The 15,337-nt window shown below is 35.1% G+C and overlaps 1 long non-coding RNA gene across 1 annotated transcript in view; it reads left to right on the forward strand.

Annotated features, from left to right (window-relative positions):
- The first annotated feature begins 119 nt into the window (after positions 1-119).
- Positions 120-15,337, forward strand: part of LOC144320390 (uncharacterized) — a 29,478-nt gene continuing 14,260 nt past the window's right edge. Inside the window, exon 1 of the long non-coding RNA XR_013385924.1 lies at positions 120-188. This is a non-coding gene — a long non-coding RNA (uncharacterized LOC144320390). The remainder of the gene's footprint in view (positions 189-15,337) is intronic.

Below are 15,337 nucleotides of genomic sequence, written 5' to 3' on the forward strand. Positions count from 1 at the left end.
GTGTTCCCCTAAGAGATATGTTAAATCCTAAATCCCAGTACTTATAGAAGTGGCCTTATTTAGAAATAGGGTAGTTGCAGATGTAAACAAGTTAGAATGAGGTCATAATAGATGAGTGGAATCCTTATAAGAAGAGGCAAATCTGGACACAGACACATGGAGTATGCCATGAGTCTACAGAGGCAGAGGTAAGAATGATATATCCACAAACCATGGAATGCCAAGGATTTTAACCACTAGAAGTTAGGAAGATGCAAGGAAGGATCCTCCTCTAGAGCCTTTGGAGAGAACACAGTCTTTTTTTGTTTAAGATTTTATTTATTCATGAGAGAGAGACAAAGAGAGAGAGGCAGAGACACAGGCAGAGGGAGAAGCAGGCTCCACGCAGGGAGCCCTACATGGGACTCAATCCCTGGTCTCCAGGATCACGCTCTCCCTGGGCTGAAGGCCGTGCTAAACCTCTGAGCCACCCGGGCGGCCCTACAATCTTTTTTTTTTTTTCTTTCTGAAATTTTATTTATTATTTATTATTTATTTATTTATTTAAAATAATAAATTTATTTTTTTATTGGTGTTCAATTTGCCAACATACAGAATAACACTCAGTGCTTATCCCGTCAAGTGCCCCCCTCAGTGCCCGTCACCCATTCACCCCCACCCCCCGCCCTCCTCCCCTTCCACCACCCCTAGTTCATTTCCCAGAGTTAGGAGTCTTTATATTCTGTCTCTCTTTCTGATATTTCCTACCCATTTCTTCTCCCTTCCCTTCTACTCCCTTTCACTATTATTTATATTCCCCAAATAAATGAGAACATAAGCCTCCACCCCAAGATTGCTAGAACTCATGCAGCAATTTGGCAGCGTGGCAGAATACAAAATCAATGCCCAGAAGTCAGTGGCATTTCTATACACTAACAATGAGACTGAAGAAAGAGAAATTAAGGAGTCAATCCCATTTACAATTGCACCCAAAAGCATAAGATACCTAGAAATAAACCTAACCAAAGAGGTAAAGGATCTATACCCTAAAAACTATAGAACACTTCTGAAAGAAATTGAGGAAGACACAAAGAGATGAAAAAATATTCCATGCTCATGGATTGGCAGAATTAATATTGTGAAAACGTCAATGTTACCCAGAGCAATTTACACGTTTAATGCAATCCCTATCAAAATACCATGGACTATCTTCAGAGAGTTAGAACAAATGATGTTAAAGATGAATGGATAAAGAAGATGTGGTTTATGTATACAATGGAATATTACTCAGCTATTAGAAATGACAAATACCCACCATTTGCTTCAACGTGGATGGAACTGGAGGGTATTATGCTGAGTGAAGTAAGTCAGTCGGTGAAGGACAAACATTATATGTTCTCATTCATTTGGGGAATATAAATAATAGTGAAAGGGAATAGAAGGGAAGGGAGAAGAAATGTGTGGGAAATATCAGAAAGGGTGACAGAACATAAAGACTGCTAACTCTGGGAAACGAACTAGGGGTGGTGGAAGGGGAGAAGGGCGGGGGGGTGGGAGTGAATGGGTGACGGGCACGGGGGGTTATTCTGTATGTTAGTAAATTGAACACCAATAAAAAATAAATTAAAAAAAAAGATTTGTGTGGAATCAAAAAAGACTCCGAATAGCCAGAGGAATTTTAAAAAAAGAAAACCATATCTGGGGGCATCACAATGCCAGATTTCAGGTTGTACTACAAAGCTGTGGTCATCAAGACAGTGTGGTACTGGCACAAAAACAGACACATAGATCAATGGAACAGAATAGAGAACCCAGAAGTGGACCCTCAACTTTATGGTCAACTAATATTCGATAAAGGAGGAAAGACTATCCACTGGAAGAAAGACAGTCTCTTCAATAAATGGTGCTGGGAAAATTGGACATCCACATGCAGAAGAATGAAACTAGACCACTCTCACCATGCCCTACAATCTTGTCAACAATTTGATTTGGACTTCTAGTGCCTAGAATTGGGAGATAATAAATATCTGCTGCTTTGAGCCATTTAAGATTGTGGTAATTAGTTATGGCAGTCCTAGGAAACTCATGATGGTCAATATTTCTGTATATAATTATATTACAATCCAATGTCTAAGAGAGAACCTTACCAGGGACTAGTAAGATTTTGTGTTCTCCATTTTGTTTCTATACAAGTGAAATCATAAAAGATGCATGTTTGTGAATAATGAGACTAAAATGTTAAATTCTGATACCCACAAATGTCAGACTGGAAATTTGGAAAAAATTTTGAAGAAAATTTATTCCATGAGTAAATGTCAAAAGAGCTTCAATGTTCAAATTATAAAGACTGTCTTAGGAAAAATATGTAAATTTAGGTCAGAAAAGCATCTGATCTCTAGAAATGAAGGTTAATTGCTGTATATATATATTTTTAAGATTTATTCATTTATTTATGACAGACATACAGAGAGAGAGAGAGAGAGAGAGAGGCAGAGACACAGGCAGAGGGAGAAGCAGGCTCCATGCAGGGAGCCCGACGCGGGACTCGATCCTGGGACTCCAGGATCACGCCCTGGGCCAAAGGCAGGCGCCAAACCGCTGAGCCACCCAGGGATCCCCTAATTGCTATATTTTTTTAAAAAAGTATTGTAGTTTTAATGCTAATAAAGGTTTTGTACACAATATGACAAAAGTAATTTACCTTATTTGTCCATTATTTGTAGTTCTGTATTGACATTAAAATTAATCACCGAAGCTCTTCTTTACTTTCAGTTGACTGTTTTAGGATTTTATTATATTTTTTACTTAATCATTAGGGTCCAAAAAGCTATCATGAGCTATTCTAAAATTAAATGTCATAAATACAATTCTACTGCTATGTAAGTAAGGAACTGCATTGTTTTATGACTGACAGTGTCAATACTTGAATGACCCTTATTATTTTTGAAAGATTTAAAAGATACCAATTTAAAGAAGCACCAGTCTTTCATTGGTTACTAGGTATGTCATAGCTTTTAGAAAGAAAATAAATAATATTTATTATTATTTTAAGAATATAGAGATATTATAATCTTTAGTGATCATGTGTAAAACTACCTTGGATAGATAATCTTGTCACTTCAGTGAGTATGGAATTTTTCTGTTCAGGATTGTTTCCCTAAAAATTCATGTAAGACATACTATAGCTGTACTTTGCCTCAGGTACTTTTAACTTCTTCACAATGCATCCCAGCCATAAAACTCATTAATCAAATTAGTTGGGAGAAGACAGGTTTCCCATGGCTTGATCTTAAGTTGTATTCATGACGATTAATCATTGCACAGGGGTGAAGTCACTGAAAACATGTCATTCGCAAAGTCCATCATTTAGGTTCAAAGAGATGAGCAATAGCAGAGTAATGGTCTAGCAAGAATACCTTTAAAAAGGGTTCATAGTACGAAGCCAAAATTTTTTTTTAGAATGTATCAGTGAATAATAGTTTTCTTTCTTCTTTGGGATTTTTTAGCTATTATTTTTCTGCAGAGATGTTTACTACTTTTAGATACTTTCATAAAAAATTTTCATACACATATCCAATTTATTAACAGTTTTTGCATAATTTCATAGGAGGAAGACTTATTATGAAAGTGATTCTGGCACATGTTACCTCATATTAGTATCTCATATTTGTGTAGCACTTACAGATTTCAAAGTGTTAATTAATTACTCTGTTCCCAAATTTGATGACATTTTTTCTTTCCTTTTTGTGGCAAATTCTTAAAGACTCATAGTTGAGAAATAATTTTGAATAGACATTAGATTGGCTACAGTCTGAATTACTCCCCATTTCTGACACAGTAGGATAAATAACAAATCAAAAGCTGCAGATATCCATGCATTTCACTACCTGCCAATTTAACTTCAATTTAAAAAATCTACACATGAAGATTTACCAATCTTCTATTAACAAAAATTTGTTATGGAAAAATGAGATTAAAATTTCCAAATAATAGCACTTATTACATATTCCCAAATACTTTATAAATGATGGTCTGATTTCCTTGCAAACATATGCCATTCTGAAATAATAGAGATATTTGCTTTCAAAATAATAATTACTGCAATTATTTTCATGGAGAGACCCAGGAAAATAAGGACCTTTGTGATGAGGTACTTAACACCTCTCTAACTTCATTTTTCATGCCCTCTCCTTCTCGATACTCCCATATTACCAAACTACATTCTTACATTTATTTATTCCTTCCTTCTTTCTACATTTTCACATGCCTTAACGTCACTGCTATGTAACTGTCTATGCTATAACCTAGTCTAGGCAGTCTCCATGTTCAACATTTTCTTTTTTTGCTAAATTCAGGGGATGTTTCTCAGTCTGTATCTTACTTCATCCCACAGCAGATTTCAAATATAGAGGACTCCTCCCTCCTTTGAAGAAAATTCATCCTTACTGTGACACCACTATGTCCTGATTTCCTTTTTGTCCATTTCTTCTAATTCTTCTTTCTTACTCCTATACTGCTTTTTAAATTTTTGGTGAGTGTACTTTTCAATCTTCTGATAACTTCATCTTGGGACTCCTCTTATCTACCCATAAACTTTGGAAACAGATACCTGGTGTTCCAGTTCCAGACTTAACCCTTATTAGCTGTGCAACTTTGGGCAAGTCTCTTACTCTTCTTGTGCTTCAGTCTTATTACCTGTAAAATGGGGATATTAATAGTACCTGCTTCATAGAGTTATTGTACTAAAGGAGGTCATACAAACAAAAGGCTTAGAATAGCACTGGACACTTGTTAAGTGCTGTGTAAGTGCTGGGGATGTTATTACACTTTTACACTTTCTCCTTAGAATACTTTCTCTAATGTCATGGCTTTAGTACTATTTCCATGCTGATAACAACCAAATTTATATTTGCTCTAAGTTTTGCACACAGGTTTCCAATACAGATTTTTAACCACAATTTGATATTTCCACTTGTACGTCAAAAAACATACCAAACTTCACATGTACCAAATGGGAGTCTTGATATCTTTCTTTCAGACCAATTTCATTCTCTGTTTTGACACTACCATCAATTCTATTGCTAAAGAAAAAAAAAAACTTTAGACTAATTCTTCTTCATTCTTTTCTTTCTCTTACTTCCACATTCTTTCCACAAGCAATTCCTTTTTGTTCTATCCTAGCAAATAGTTTAAACCCATCATGTCTCTGAATCTTTAATTGCAGTCAGTCTAGTCAAAGTGACCAACACTGCTTCCTTGGCATTATGTAATAGCAGCAAGCTGTCTGGCTTCTACTCTTGCCCTTTTGCAATTCATCTGTATACATCTGCTCTCATACACCCTCTGAAACATAGATTAAGTCATATAACTATGCTAAGCACGTGATAGCAGTTCAACCGATATTCGTTGAACGAATGAATTAGTATGTTATTAATTGGGTGGCAAAGAATCTTAGTGGTTTTTTTTAAAGATTTGATTTATTTATGCATGAGAGAGAGAGAGGCAGAGACACAGGCAGAGGGAGAAGCAGGCTCCATGCAGGGAGCCCAATGTGGGACTCGATCCCGGGACTCCAGGGTCACACCCTGGGCTGAAGGCAGGCGCCAAACTGCTGAGCCACCCAGGGATCCCCTTAGTGGTTTTAAAAATCAAATATTGTCTTAAGATTGAGAGCTTACTATGAATAAAAGAATAAAGTATTATGAGACAGAATAACCCGGAGATATGAAATATACTTAAAACAAGATGGCTAAGGAAGTTACTCCAAGCAAGTATATTTTAAGTGAACACTTGTATACTTAGAAGGAGATACTCTGGTGAAGATTGTGTACAAAGAACTCCAGGCAGAGGATCTCTGGGAGGGTAAGCTCTTGCCCATTTCACAAAACTCTGATGGTCAATGTGCCTGAAGCTTTGTAAGGAAGAGAAATGAGTTTGGAAATGAGGCAGGAGACAAATCTTTCTGGACCTTAGTCTGGTAATTGGCAGTGAATTTTTATTAGCCACAATGAGACCACCGGATGTTTCAAGCAGGGGCATTACACAAATCAGTTTGTGTTTATAAAAGATAAGGACTGTCTTCTTTGTGGAAAGACTGGAAGGAAATGAGTGGAAACAAGGATACTATTGAAGTTGGCCAGAAGAGACAAGAGTCACCGTGGGGATATATTTTGGAGATAAAAATCAGGTATCAAGAGGACTTACTGATGTATGGGCTATGGAGAATAGGGAAAGGAAACAATTAAAGATGATTACCAGGTCTCTGGCTTGAGCTACTGTGTAAATATTGATGCCAGTTAATGACCTGGGTAGTGAGAAGTTATATATTTGACCCTGGAGTTTGAGAGTTTGCATTACAGATATGTTTGAAAATATTACAGATGTAGCTAGCACTTATGACCAAGGAATAATTTAAATGTCTTAGAAAGAAAGTATTGAGGAAGAAGAGGGGAGGAACTCCAGTTTTTAAAGCCTGATAGAAAGGGGCTATCAAGAATGTTACCACATTTGCCATATTATTTTCTACATTGATTTCTTGCATAGTGACACCTTCATAATCTGCTTAGCATATTCCATCATCTGTAACATTAAAAATGTTATCTCTACTTTAAATAATGATTATTATTTAACGTTTATCAAGTAATTATTAATACCAAATGTATGTGTGTGTGTTGAATGCATTATCCCACCTAAACCTCATTAAAACAACTGTGAGGTAGATACTATTATACTATTTCAAAGATGAGAAACCCAAAGTAACTTACAACTGGTTACCATTGGAAGTGGAAGTTGAGGCCAAACTCAGCCATTTACATCTATGGATGCAATTTCTACATTGCCTTGTTTTGTACATAGCTGGTATTTTATCTCCACGATGTAGTATGTTTTGTATATGCATATTAGTGTAACAAAAGTAAATAGGAATCTAAACAGAAATTCATACTTATTTTTTCTTTGTCTTTCTCTTTTACCAAAATAGGAGCAAACTGAAGGTAGAATTCACTGATTACTAAATTTTGTAGCCTCCAGGCCATGATGGTGTCTGATGTATAGAAGATACTATGAAAAAAAAGAAGATATTATAGATACTTGTTACATGATTAAATGAATATACATCCTCAATTCTGAGAGCTAATCCTTAAAAACTTTTAAGTTCTTCTGTTTAATCTCTTGTTTACATATCCTTATATTCACTATTTCAATGTTAGAGGTGGAATCCAATTTCCACAAATGGAATTTGGCATCTAAGCTCTGAATAAGTTTATTAGACCTATGATTTGCTGTGTGCATCTTCTCTCTACCAAAATTACTTTTTCAAAGATTACATCACCAAAATATCATGCTGGTTGTTTATTAAATTATTTTATGTAATTTGTTCTAAGTTGTTATTTCATGCAATTTGTTCAAGCCTATCTTTTTTTTCTGGATTCCCCACCATTTTGAAGTAGTCTTCTATTACTAAGAATTTAATTTCATGCTGCTCTCAAGTATCTTGAATGGAGACCAAAATGTGTGTGACTTCTGGAATGGTAAAATACTAATTTTGTATAATTCACCAAAGATAACTGTGTTAAATGTTCCTTGATGTAAAAATGCAATAGAAAAAAAGATAAAGAAATATTCTTTTTAAGTAATATTCAGCAAACTATCTTTTATTGTTAGAATTATGAAAGAATTAGTTTAACATGGACTAGAATTATTACTGAATTAAAAGATAAATTGTCTCTATTTTAACAATGACTGGTTTCTGCTTCAGAAAAGTTGACATCATTAAAATGTTTCACTTTGTCAGGCAATTTCCAGTTTCTGTTATTAAGAAGCTTTCATTGCTTTGACATACTTTCCAAAATGCATACTGTTTTCCCATATAATTGAAACCAAAACACTCCAAAACAAAATGTTTCCATGCAGTGCAATATTTTGCAATCGCAAGGCTGTATCTATTATTTCAAATGTACTGAGCAACAACTTTTTCTATCTTATTTGCAGGAAAGTTTTGCTTTCTGCCCCTCCCCCAGGTGTAAACATTTAAGGTGGGATTCAGTTAGTGGGCTCTTTTTGGATACAGAAAGAAATTATCGAAGGCAATTTTATACCCCTTCTAAGGCGTTTCATTTTGGAAATAAATTTTAAATTGAATAATCTCATGATAGCCTAATCCCTGTTTTTTTTTTTTTTTTTTTTTAAGATTTTATTTATTCATGAGAGACACACAGAGAGAAAGAGGCACAGATACAGGCAGAGGGAGAAGCAGGCTCCATGCAGGGAGCCCAACATAGGGCTTGATCCCAGGTCCCCAGGATCAGGTCCTGGGCCCAAGGTGGTGCTAAACCACTGAGCCACCAGGCCTGCCTGCCCTGTTTGTTTTGACACCTAAGTATATGTACTTGGCAGCCGAACTTCTTCATTATCACTCACCCCAAAAATGTATCAATACTTTAACCATAACTTAACTATTTTCTAAAGACACTTTGTATCTGGCAGGAGGTGAGTCACTTTCCATGTTATATATCCTCTAAATGACTACATCCCAGATAGTTCTACCACCAGGGATAACATAAGTCATAAAGTGATTTTGTATTTTGCGGCCCCCCCACTTGGCCATTTGCTTATCTTTCTTTTTCTTTCTTTCTTTCTTTCTTTCTTTCTTTCTTTCTTTCTTTCTTTCTTTCTTTCTTTCTTTCTTCTTTCTTTCTTTCTTTCTTTCTTCTTTCTTTATCTTTCTTTCTTCTTTCTTTCTTTCTTTCTTTCTTTCTTTCTTTCTTTCTTTCAAGATTTTATTTATTTATTCATGAGAGACACACACACATAGAGTGAGAGAGAGAGAGAGAGAGAGAAAGGCAGAGACACAGGCAGAGGGAGAAGCAGGCTCCATGCAGGGAGCCCGACGTGGGACTCGATCCTGGGTCTCCAGGATCACACCCCAGGCCGAAGGCAGGCACTCAACCACTGAACCACCCAGGGATCCCGAATTTGCTTATCTTTCAACTAGCTTTTCTATGCAATGCACAGAGTGCTAGATGAATTTATATTTTCTAATTTATAACTTGCTACCCCAACTCCTTCATTTCTTTCACTTTTGTGGAACTTACCTCTCATCTTCACTATGAATTTTACCTTCCCATTTGTATAATATGTTGCTCTACTTTTGCTTAACAGGAATCTTTATCATAATCAACCATTCAGAGAAACTCTAAGAATTATCAAATATATCATCTCTTTGACTTGGTATCTACAGACTTATTAGGATTACCAACATTACCTCAAATAATCTCCATCTTCCATGTAGTATACTCCATGACCAAGCTGGACAGCTATATTTAAGAATATTATGAACCACATGTATAAGATCCACTATAAATGCATATTAGTTAACTTTATCTTGATCTACATCAGAACAATTATATTTTTATTTCTCAGAAAGCTTTTCATTCCCTGCTAACTACAGTGAGTTCAGAATTTTGCATAACCTTAAAAAACAAACTTATATTGGTTATCATACATAGAGAACAAAGTATCTCATCTCCTATTTTTAAAATTGAAGGCAATGAAGTATATTTTGCCCTATTCTATCCTCCCTTTATTAAAATATATAACTATAATTTGTGTTTCATATTCTTTCTTAGAAGAAAAGGTCTTCCCTCGCCTTCATGAGTTTGATTTGACCATGTCCCTGTACTCTTGTTATATTCCCTTTAATCCCTCCCGTGAGTTATCTTTCATTGCACCATCAGTCTCTCCCCACTGGATCATCTTCTTTTATCTACAAAGAGACTAAGGAATCTTCCAGCCTAAAAATACTCCAGTTTCTTCCATTGTCCCACCGCCCCTTTTTAGCTGCCAAAATACCAGGGAGACTACAAACCATTTGTAGCTTTCTTTTCCACATACAACTGTTTTTCTTTTCCTATCATTCTTCAGAAACTACTTTCTAGAAAGTGACTGATGCCTTCTCTGGAGTATTTCATCTTTTGCCAACCTGTTTTCATGCTGTGTCTTTCCTTGACTCTCCAATACATCTCTTTCAACTTCTCTGATAATTAGTTCCCTCCTATTTTTGTATCTTTATCTATTCTTGTCCTTTACAATAGGTGCTTACCACATTCTGAGGCCTTCTCTTTTCTTCAATCCTTTCTTCCTTTATGCACCATTTCTATGTCTATATATCATTTCTATGTGAATAATCTCCAAATCACTATCTCTAGGTCTACCTGCCAGGTGAGACTCTAGCTATTTGCTGAACATATTTTACATAGATCTGCTTGAGGCCTTTAATTTATTAAAGCATTGAAGGCCTTCTATTATCTGCCTATAACATGAATGCTTTTCACATCTCAGTAATTAACTCTTTCATGCACTTGAAACATTTAGTCAAATTCAACAATTTTGCCTTTCAGCAAACACTTGTTTCACTCAGCAAGTGTTTTTTCTTCATTTTCTATTTGTTCCTGCATCATCTTCTCTCTGTGAAGTATTCATGGCTCTTCAAGGGTCACCCCATGGGCCTCCTACTTGAATATTCTTTGAGCAGGGTCAGATATTCTCTTCCTCTGAACGCTCGGTGTTTTCTTACATTCTTCTTGTTTGTGACCTATGCACAATAGTCAAATTTCAAAGTTTAAGTGAGAGAGGGTATTAGTTTTACTTGCTGAAGTCTACTAGTATTTTAGCTATTTGTGTTCAGAACTCAGCCTCTGGAGCAGTGATTCCTAGAGTCTAGAAAAGGAGTTTTCATACCCAAGTTTTATCCCTCCAAAGCTTCTGGAATAGTACTTTTTCATCTTCTAAAAGAACATTTAATACAAATACACAGGATATATAAATATTCAGTTTGCTACACATGAACTTACCATTTAGGTTAGAAAAACAACTTGTTTTATCTCTCCTCTTTCTTACTCAGTGAACAACTTTCTACATATTCCTGCAAATTTGCTGTTATGCCTTTATTATTCTCCTGCTTATTATTAAAAATGCTGTCAAAATACATCCATACCTATTACCCTTTCCATTTAAAAATCCCATATATAAACACGCAGTTAGCTCACTGTGTTATTAAATTTTTCAAGTGGAAGAAAAATCCTCCAAAACATTCTTAACTAATTGGTTACCACCAACTGAGTCTTGCAAAGGGATAGGCTACATCTGTATTCTATCCAGTAGGACACCTTACGGATGGAGATACTATTCGTTTTTCAGGTGAGTACAATATTGTAAAGTTTAATTTAAACATTTAAAGAGTTTTGGTGAATGATTATCTTTAAATCAATAAATGCTTAAGGAATATGGAGTAGCCAGCATCAGCTATAGTATCAGAAAGATAACAGGAAAATGTCACTTAGAGAACAATAATCATAAAGTTTATTATAGGCTCGAAACAAAGTAATAATCAAGAATTCTCAGGAAATGAAAAGATACTCGTATTTCTGGTTGAAATTGATGTAGTAATAAATCCTCAAGTCATGAATATCAAGGTCTCATGCTGACAAATACATACATGTCTCCAAAGAAAGTGTCTAGAGATGCTTTATTAATTGTGGCATGTTCTGCAAAAAGACTTTCCAAATTTGTGTAGTTCATGTAGGAGAAGATGCCAAATAATCTGGTGTACATTCAGAACAAATAATGAAAGAGTTTCAATCTGAAACAGATAAGTCACAAAGCAGAAGTGATTTTTATCAACTTATTCTTGTATTTATCAGTGAGTTGGAGCACTGTAATTACAACAGACTTTATTTATAATAATTCCTGGAGTCGTTTATGTCATTGATAGAAAAATTAAAATAAAATTCATTGTATCTTGGCTGTGACAAAAACAAACCATTCTTTACTTTTCCAATGAGATAATTTCTAGGAAGTTAGATTACTTTTACATTGACATTATAACAAAAAACTTTTATTTTCCTAATAACCTTTAGAAGTGAAGTACTTAAAGCTTATAAAAACTGATTGTATTCTTTTTCTTTTTTCTTTTTTTTAAGATTTTATTTATTCAGGAGAGACACACAGAGAGAGGCAGAGGGAGAAGCAGGCTCCCCCATGGGGAGTTCCTATCTGGGATTCCGGATCAGGCCCAAGCCAAAGGCAGATGCTCAATCACTGGGCCAGCCTGCCATTCCAAAACTGACTGTATTCTTTTGGGTACTGTGATAAATACACAATAGTGAAATGATAAATTGACAACATAGTGGTATTATTCTTAGGTGTTTTGATCAAGTTTTATATTTCCTAACTTTTTAAATGTTCTTAGGGCCCATTTCTCTCTCCAACCATCACTCTTTGTAACATTTAAGGACAGTGTAGCCACTGCTATTTTGTAGACATTAATAGGGCTCCAGTATGGTACATAAATAAAGTGACCTGTCAAGGATGCTTGAATATTTCCTTACCCCAGGATGAAAGAGTTTTAATGAAATATTCGGAATCACCTCTGCTTAACCATTTTGCCTTGTCTGTGAAGAAAAGGCCTATGTGAGATAGGTATCCTAAAATAATAGCTCAGGGTAGTGATTAAGTACAAGTAAGACTGTATGGATTCATTTCTTGGCTCTGACACTTATTAGATGTTTGGCCTTGAGAATGGTTCTTAACCCCTTGTGCTTCAACTTTTCTTATTTGTACATTTGTGGAAATGGTACCTATCTCATAGTACTGTGAGGATCAGATAAGCTATGTGTCCAATACATTCTGGTCACTTGCTGTGTCAACTGTTTGTTATAATCAAGAGGGACATTAATAAAATATTTGATTAATTCACTAATTCAAGAAATATTTACTGCAATCATTGTTAATAGTAGATAGTATTTTAGGTTCTGACTCTCCTTCAATAAGCTCACAGTTTGTAAGAAAAAATGGCCAAGAGAAAGAGTAATACCAAGGTACAATTATTTTTTCCTAAGTTCCTTTTTTTAAAAAATTTATAATCAAGTTAGGTAACATATAGTGTAGTATGGCTTTCAGGAGTAGCATTTAGTGATTCATCACTTACATATAATCCCCAGTGTGCATAACAAGTGTCCTTGATGCCCATCTCCCATTTAGCCTATTCCCCACCTACTTCCCTCCTGCAAACCATAGTTAAGAGTCTCTTATGCTTTACTTCCGTCTCTGTTTTAAGAAACAGAATAGATGAACATAGGGGAAGGGAAGGAAAAATAAAATAACAAGGTACAATTAAATGCTAAATAAATGTTGCTCAGGGTATTATGGGAGTACAAAAGGAATTTATTTTTTAACAAAAAGAGATTTGGCCACAAAAGCATTTACATTAATAGCAATGGGAAATGGACTATAGGATCAGAATATGGCAAAACTGATATAAATAAATAGAAAAAACCCCACATTTTTAAAAGAGTAATTTTGACAACTTATATATATTTCCTGTGAAAAAACAGAAAAGGAGACTACAAGTCTATAGCTTAAGTCATAATGGCTCTGATTATTATTAATTTATGTAATTTCTACTTTAACAAAAAAAGGTCTTAAAATTTTTTTATAAGAGGTAGGTAAGCATTTTAGATTCAAATCACATAGTCTATACTCATCTCCTATATATGTAGTCTTACATACTGCAGCAAGTGGTTAAAGATTATTCTGCTGAGTTCCTACCTATGGTTATACAGCATTATAATATAGATTTGCTTTCATTTCTTTCAAACACCCTCAAATCCCACAGGGCAGAACAAAATTTTCAGTGGGCATTATTGTACTTGCTTTATAATCACTACCATCACACTCCTCATTTAAAGAAGTGCCAAGGAGCTCCTGGGTGGCATCTGCCTTTGGCTCAGGTCATAATCTCAGGGTCCTGGGGTTGAGCCCCACATTGAGCCCCATATCAGGCTCCCTGCTCAGCGGGAAGTTTGCTTCTCCCTCTCCTGTTGCTGCTCCCCTGCTTGTGCTCTTTCAAAATCTTTATATAAAATAAAGAAGTACCAATAAAAGACAATATATAAATATCAAAGTAATGTTTTATATTTTAATAATTTACATTGATTTCTCCTTGCTTAGAAAAAGAAATAATATGTCTGTTATTTCCTAAGATCCTGAATGACTGTTGTTCCATGATACACATATTTGCTGAAATAGTACTAAACTTGGAGCCATGTGCATAAATTTCTGGTCTTTATTAAACCTGTTTAAAAGAGTTTAGTTCAAAGATACATAAATGACTCCTGGTAGCCATTTCATTTCCTCCCAATAAAACATTTAATTGAAGAGCCAACCCGATTATACCTCAGTTTAAAATGAGATTCATAGTTTTTGTTTCTTGGTTTATGATTGTGAAAAATAATCCCAAATTTGGCTCCCCCCCAAAAAAGACCAGATATTAGTTATGATTCCATCAGTTATTGGCTATGGAGTTTAGTCATTTAAACTTAATTTTGACTTCAAATTTATTTCAACACAAAAAATCTAAAGATATAATTGAATCTTCTGAGAAGAATCATCTCAAAAGGCTCAGGAGGTAGATGTCATGGCATCTTACAAAACTTAAAGCTTTGAGAATCCAAGTAAGTTAATTTTGAGTTTTCATAGCAACATATTTTGAGGCCAAACATCAAACTTAAGGTATGTTTAAGTTTTTAGAATAAAAGCTCAACTGGGTGTTATATGTAAGTGACAAGTCACTAAATTCTACCCCTGAAACCAATATTACACTATATGGTAACTAACTAGAATTTAAATAAAAACCTAAAAAAAAAAAAAAAAAAAAAAAGGAAAAAAAGCTCATGGTCTAACACATTCTAGAGATCCACTCATCACATACTTGATTTTTTGAGTTTTTTGTTTTAAACTTTGTACTTACCATTTACAATGAGATCATACAAGGAATTTACATTGTTCATATAACACTGAGAATATATGATTGACCTGATTTAGCAAAATCTTGTTAGAATGAGAGAAGTGATTATACTTTATTAAATAGAGGGCAGATTATTTTAAAAAATCAACATTATACTAGATGTTGAGATCCTTGAACTACAGTTAAAATTTTAGTATAGTTTAATAGGGTTTTACTAGCTAAATAAACTCGCTGTACATGGATTATCTTCCTTATTTGTGCAAATGATAAATCAACCTATTCTTTATCTTTGGAGATGGCTTCAGAAGCAAAGGCTGTGTTTCATGAGATAATAGAGGATAAAAGCGGCAGCATATTTTTAAGATATCTTTTTTTTTTAATTTTTACTTATTTGGAGATCCCTGGGTGGTGCAGCGGTTTGGCGCGGGCCTTTGGCCCAGGGCGCGATCCTGGAGACCCGGGATCGAGTCCCACGTCGGGCTCCCGGTGCATGGAGCCTGCTTCTCCCTCTGCCTGTGTCTCTGCCTCTCTCTCTCTCTCTCTCTCTCTCTCTGT

Source organism: Canis aureus, chromosome 9 (genome assembly GCF_053574225.1).
Source record: "Canis aureus isolate CA01 chromosome 9, VMU_Caureus_v.1.0, whole genome shotgun sequence".
Classification (NCBI taxonomy): Eukaryota; Metazoa; Chordata; class Mammalia; order Carnivora; family Canidae; genus Canis; species Canis aureus.